Source organism: Arachis ipaensis, chromosome B5, assembly GCF_059453495.1.
Source record: "Arachis ipaensis isolate K30076 ecotype BB chromosome B5, ASM5945349v1, whole genome shotgun sequence".
Classification (NCBI taxonomy): Eukaryota; Viridiplantae; Streptophyta; class Magnoliopsida; order Fabales; family Fabaceae; genus Arachis; species Arachis ipaensis.
Genome location: NC_142440.1, coordinates 92538484 through 92545497, shown reverse-complemented (window position 1 = coordinate 92545497; position 7014 = coordinate 92538484). Strand labels below are relative to the sequence as shown.

At 39.9% G+C, this 7014-nt stretch overlaps 1 non-coding gene across 1 annotated transcript; it reads right to left on the bottom strand.

The window, feature by feature from the left end:
• Nucleotides 1-207: 207 nt before the first annotated feature.
• Nucleotides 208-311, bottom strand: LOC148564978 (small nucleolar RNA R71). The gene has a single exon (XR_015885099.1). It is a non-coding gene; the product is annotated as a small nucleolar RNA R71 (small nucleolar RNA).
• Between the last annotated feature and the right edge of the window lie 6703 nt (nt 312-7014).

Below are 7014 nucleotides of genomic sequence, written 5' to 3'. Positions count from 1 at the left end.
CAACATCTCACAAAATTCCTGAGAATTTGTGACACTGTGAAGTCCAATGGAGTCCAGGAAGATGCCTATAAACTGCTTTTGTTCCCATTTTCACTTAGGGACAAAGCAGCTAAGTGGCTGGAATCATTCCCAAGGGGGAGTCTAACAACATGGGATGAGGTGGAAAGCAAGTTTCTGGCACGTTTCTACCCTCCACAAAAGGTCAATAGGCTTCGATCTGAGGTTCAGACTTTTAGACAACAAGATGGTGAAACTCTCTACGAGGCATGGGAGAGATTCAAGGACTTGACAAGGAAATGCCCACCAAACATGTTCCATGATTGGGTGCAATTGCACATCTTCTATGATGGGCTTTCTTATGAATCAAGGAAGGCTGTAGACCATTCATCAGGAGGTTCATTGAACAAGAAAAAGACTGTGGAAGAAGCCATTGAAGTGATCGAGACAGTGGCTGAGAATGAGTACTACTATGCATCAGAAAGGCACAACACTAAGGGAGTCATAGAGCTGAACCATGTTGATACAATTCTAGCCCAAAACAAGGTGTTTGCCAAGCAACTAGCAGAGCTTACCAGGCAATTAGAAACAAAGCAAGTGGCTGCAATACACACACAAGATCAAGAGGAAGTAGGCATTGAAGGAGGTGATTGGGATGAGGTTAACTATGTGGGAAACCAACAAAGGCAATCATATGATCCACACTCCAACACTTACAACCCAGGCTGGAGAAACCACCCAAACTTTGGGTGGGGAAACCAACAAACCCAACCACAAAACCACAAACCTTACAACCACAACCAACAAAACAATTCCACATACCAAAACTCCAACCAAAGATCATACCAAGCCACACAAAACACTTACCCCCAATCATCATATCATGGCCAAAATAATCAACATACCCAACCTAATCCGAACCAACAATTTCAAGATCAATTAAACCGGATAGAAGGAATGATGGCAACCATGAGTCAAGACATAGTTGAATTGAAGAGCTTCAGGGATGATGTGAGAACTACCTTAAGAAACCATGGTGAAAAAATCAAGAGGATGGAATCTCAAGTAGGAGAGCTATCTCAACAGGCACCCAAATCAACTGCAGTATTCCCTAGTGACACAGAAAAGAATCCTAAAGGGGAACAAAAGAGAGTAAGATGGGAAGAGTGCAAGGCCATCACCATATTGAAGGAAGTCTCAGAAGAAGAAGGAATCAGGTCCTCAGAGCAGGAACCAGAAATCTTGAAGGAAGGTGTGGAAGAAGTTAAGCAGGAAGGTGGAATTGAGCAAGCCAAGGATCTGCAAAAAGGCATGATAGAAGTATACCAACCAAAAGCACCATTTCCTGAGAGGTTAGGAGGAGGTGAAAAAAAGAAAACCTATTCAAGGTTTCTAGAGACATTTAACTCTCTTCATGTCAATATTCCCTTTCTTGAGATTCTTCATCAAATGCCCACACACATCAAGTATTTAAAGGAATTGTTAAGCAAGAAAAGAGTTTTGAAGGGAGGACAAACGGTAACAATGAACAAAGAATGCAGTGCTCTCATCAAGAAGGACACCCTCTCTAAGAAAACGGACCCAGGAAGTTTTCATATCCCTTGCATCATAGGGGAAACAAAAATTGACAGAGGATTCTGCGATCTAGGAGCTAGCATAAATGTGATAACTCTAACTCTTATGAAGAGGCTACAACTGAATGAGGTGAGATCCACTGATGTAATCATACAACTGGCTGACAAAACTCAGAAGCAAGCTGAAGGGGTAGTTGAAAATGTGCTGGTGAAAGTGGGGGATTATTACTGCCCCACAGACTTTGTCATTGTGGACATGGAGGAAAGCTACTTGCACCCTATAATTCTGGGCAGACCATTTCTAGCCACTACTAGAGCGCTCATAGATGTAGAACAAGGAGAACTAATTCTGAGAATACATGATGAACAGCTCATTTTCAAAGTTTTCAAAACTGCATCTGAGCCTGAACCAGAACCTGAAAAGCTTAAGGATGATAGTAGCCATCTGTGTTTGGAGGAAAGTAATCCAGCAGCTGAAACTCTAAAACAGTTCTTGAAAGGCAAACAAGAGCTGCAAGAGTTAAAGCCACAAGAATCAGTGGAAACAGATCAGAAGGATCCTCCTAACATAAGGGTTAATGAAGAAATCCTCAAGAGAAAGGGAAGAGTGATAGGGAGATTGCCAAGAGGGTGGAGAAACAAGAAAATTCCCACTGAAGGTTTTTCTCCGGGAGATAAAGTGATATCAAGTCATTATCTGGAAATTCCACCTGACCTCAAAACCATTCCTTCCCAGCTCCCTCAAGAGTTCACAATCAGGAAAGTTCTTTCTATGGAACATTTAGAGGTCATGAATGAATCAAGTGGGGACGTTTTCATAGTGAGAGGAGAAGACGTCAAGCACTACAATCCACCCTAACAAGGGACAACCGTCAAGCTAGTGACGTTAAAGAAGCGCTTCATGGGAGGCAACCCATGTTTTTAGTATCCTTAATCTTTAGTGCTTTGCTTTACATCTAATAAAGCATGGTTTCTTATGCATGAACTTGAATCCTCAGGACAACTATTGATTAAGTGCACTAAACCTTGCATGTAAATTACAATTGGTCTCTAAGTTTGGTGTGCCTGATGGCACTCCCAAATCTTACTCAAATTGAATTCCATCTTTCATTCAAGGTGCACAACCAAACATTAAGTTTGGTGTTCTTTTTGAACACAGTTTATGAAAAGCAAGAAGTTCCTCTGGATTTCAAAATTCATGACAAGTATACCATTCACATGTTTTAATACTTTGGTTTCAATTACTTAGGGTAGTAACTTTGTTTAGAATCAAAGAGCCAAGGTGACTATGATTTATTAGAATTATGCACACTCATTAAGGACAACCAATATGGATTTCATGTCATCAGGAGACTTAACCAAACACTAAGTTTGGTGTCCAAATAATAAGTGTGCATACATGTAGAAGTCACGGCTATAAGCTCATAAAGACAAGCATTGATTTACATGTGCAAATACTATTCATAATTCACATGGACCGAAAAATGATAGCAAATTTGTTTGTTTGTGCAGGTACAAAAGAAAAGACAAAAATGGAGGAAAAAGACAAAGGGAGGTACGTGCTTGGTCAAAAAGAAAATTCACAAATCTTTGAAACTAACACATGGGAAAAGGAAGTTCTGCAAGAAAAGAAAGCTACATGTACAACCTAATGCACCCAGAATACTTCCAAGAAAATGAAAAGCAAATCGTCCTTATCCATAATTCATATATTTACCATCAAGCCACCCTTCACAAACCACCCTAGCCGTCCATTTTTCACTCATGGGCACTATAAAGAACCACTTGGGGAACGAGTCCCACACCACCAATTCTTCTTCATACACATTTTCCTTCATCATAGCATAACTATCTCTTGCCGAAAACAACCTCACCACACCTCCAACAACACTTCTTGCTTCACCTTGTCAACTTTAGCTTGTCACTTACCAAAACTAAAAAAAACCAATGGCAGCTTCATCTAGCCACAAAAGAAGAAAAGACAAGCAGCCAATGGAGGGAAACAGGGAATTCGATGCATGGAGATACAGATCAGTATTCCATGAGATTCAAGCCGAATGGATGAGACCTAAAACGGTACTAGCTGAGGTTCCCTTTGACCTTGAAAAGGATGAGTTCCCAGGTGTTTGGGAAAAGATCAAAAAGAGGAAGTGGGAGCTCCTAACTAAGCCAATCACTAGAATCAACATCAACTTGGTGAAAGAGTTTTATGCAAATGCAGTAAGGGAGGATCAAACCAAGAACCCCACATACAAAAGCTATGTGAGAGGGGTGGAAGTTGACTTCAGTCCCAAAGCAATCATGAAAACTCTTGGCCTGAAAAACATACATTTCAGCCAAGCAAGTTATGAAGAAAGGATGATAGGAGAACCTGACTATACAACTATTGCTGAAGACCTTTGTGCCATCAGAGCTGAATGGGTGAGAAAAACAAGAGGGGCTCCAAGAGTCTTGAGAAGGGGAGACCTAACACCTGAAGCTAAAGGGTGGTATGCAATAGTTAGGAGATCCATCCTACCCACTGCAAACTCTTCAGAAATAGTCCCTAAAAGAGCCATCTTGCTACATTGCATTATGGTTGGAGGGGAGATCAAAGTTCATAAACTCATTGCTGAACAAATACAAGAGTTTAGTGAGAAAAGTGACCCTGAATCCTGGCTTCACTTCCCTAGCACTATCATTAGACTATGCATCGATGCCCAAGTACCACTTGAGGATGAAAGACCTAATTGGCTATATCCTGGACTGGCCATAACTGCACACAGAATGACTCTTGGCCCAACTCCTCCAAGACATACAAGAAGAAGAAATGAAGAAGGGCAACAAGTGGAAGCCGAGCAAGAAGCAGAACAAGAAAGACAGGAAGGAGAAGATAGAGAAGAAGAGCAAGAAGAACAAGCAACTCCTGAAAGAAGACAACGAATTCCCAGAGACCCCATGGATATGAGCAGAATGCAGGAAATCATGGAAGGAATGTCTCAACAATACATGAGGTCTTAGGAGAGACAAGAAGACTTTCATCTAAAAATGATGGATATGCAAAGGAACTTTGAATCAAGATTCTTTGATCTGCAAAGGGAACAAAATCTACACTTACAGGAATCCTTCAGCCACATATGCCAACACCAAGATGCCAATGTCTTAGCAATCAAGGAAGCCACCACTTTACAAAATGCAAGATACTCAGTCCAAGCTGATTACAACATCAGTTCGCAAATCAAGCTTAACTACATAGGGGAACATCTACACAAGATGGACCCAGCATTCCCAGCTTATGATGAGTATTTCAAAGGGAGGAAAGAAGGAGAAATAAACAAGGCAATGATCCTTGAAAAAGGAGTGGAAGAAACGATGAAAAAGGCTGGATTTTGGAAAAAGCTCATAAGAAAAGACAAAGGAAGCACAAGTAGTCAAAAAGAGGCAGGAAGCAAGAAGAAGCAGGATCCCAAGAATTAAGAAGAACCAAGCAATAAATAAGAGGTGGTCTCGTTCCTTAATAATCAAATGATAATTGGTGAATTGTCTTTATGAACGTGTTTTCATCATAAGTCATTTAAGTGTTATGTGGAGTCTTTTTTTTTATGAGTCATTTGTTTTTTAGTATGTGTGCTTGTTAAGTGCTTTGAATAAAGTGAATGCCTGGATGTTTGGATATAACTTCACCTTCTTAAACAAGTGCGTGCCATGCTTGTTCTGTTTCCAAAAATAAAAGAAAAAGTTTGAACAAAAGTAACTTGGCTAAATTAGTGACAAATCAAGTAGAATTAAGTGGTGGTATGCATGCTTGATTGTTTAGTCAGATCACTAAAATTAGAGTGTAGAATTATCATTTTTTATGTAGAAAGTAAAAATTGTCTATGGATCTTGATGAATAAATGTCTTTGGCCATGAAAAAGAAAGAAAAAGAAAAAGAAAAAGCCACGGAAAAAGGCAACCAAAAAGCAAAAAATTGAGAAAATAAGCTAGGTACCAATGGTTTGAACTTCTGAGACAAATGCCTGTGGTGTTTATGTATTAAGGATATGCTTGGATGAATAGGTTCTGAGGAGTGTTTCAACACTTGGTAACTTGGGTTAACTAACCCGGGATTATCAACCAAAAGTCCATTATCAAGAGCAACCTAAATACAAAACATTTAGTCACACAAAGAGGTGCTGGGCACCAATGTCTCAAGAAGACATGTGAACTTAAATGCCTAAAGTGGATATGTGTAGTGCACTGATAAGAAAAAGAAAATGCCAAAGGCTTGTGCAACACATGACACTAAGCAAACAAGGAGCAAAAGAAGCTCTAAGAAAAAGAAAAGAAAAACAAAGAAGAAAAAAAAGTGCCAAAGACATAAGAATAACAAGAGACCATAGCAATGTTTGATGGATGCAATGAAAAAGTGATAATCCTACCTGATAAGTATGAAAAAGTGATGCTGCAACTTTCTGCATAAAACCCTTCTGATGAACTTCAAATGCTTGCTAATATAGCCAATGTAATTGCTTTCTGTTTCATACTTTCTTCTCAAATAACTCAGGACTTGCTTAGGGACAAGCAAGTATTAAGTTTGGTGTTGTGATGCCAAGGCATCATAGGCTAGTTTCACTAGCATTTTTCTGTTAGTTTTAGTTGTTTTATGCATTTTCTTGAGCTTAAAGTAACCAAAAATGGTTAAATGAAGAACAAAGTAATGAACCATCCAAACAATATGATTTTGATGCAAATTCCATGAGTTTTAGTTCTATTACTTAAATGCTATGAATGAAAGATTTCTCATGAAATTTTGCAAGACTTTGATGCAATTGTTTGGATGATTTCAGGGAAGAAGAGGCTAGGCAAGGAAGCAACAAAATCAATAAAGGAAGCTTGAATATCACATGTGGAGTTTAAGTTCCAGTTTAAGCCTAAACTGGAGCTTAAACGCCAAAATCATGAAGGATAAGAAATGCTGGGATTGAAGTTTAACCTCCAGTTTGACCTCAAACTGGAGGTTAAACGCCAGAATGAAAAGCCTCACTTAAGGAGCATTCCACGTTTAACCTCCAGTTTGACCTCAAACTGGAGGTTAAACGCCAGAATGAGTATGCCACCCAGGGAGGAGTTCCACGTTTAACCTCCAGTTTGACCTCAAACTGGAGGTTAAACGCCAGAACCAGGAAGAGTACTAGGGGCCATTCCACGTTTAAGCTCCAGTTTGACTCAAACTGGAGCTTAAACGTGTTCGATAGCTTTTCTACTCCAGGGTTGCTCTCTCCATCTCCACGTTTAACCTCCAGTTTGACCTCAAACTGGAGGTTAAACGTGTTCGACACCTCCAGGGCCACCATTCCAAGCTTCCACGTTTAACCTCCAGTTTGACCTCAAACTGGAGGTTAAACGTGTTCGACCTCCAGTATGCCTCCACCCTTTTCCACGTTTAACCTCCAGTTTGACCTCAAACTGGAGGTTAAACGTG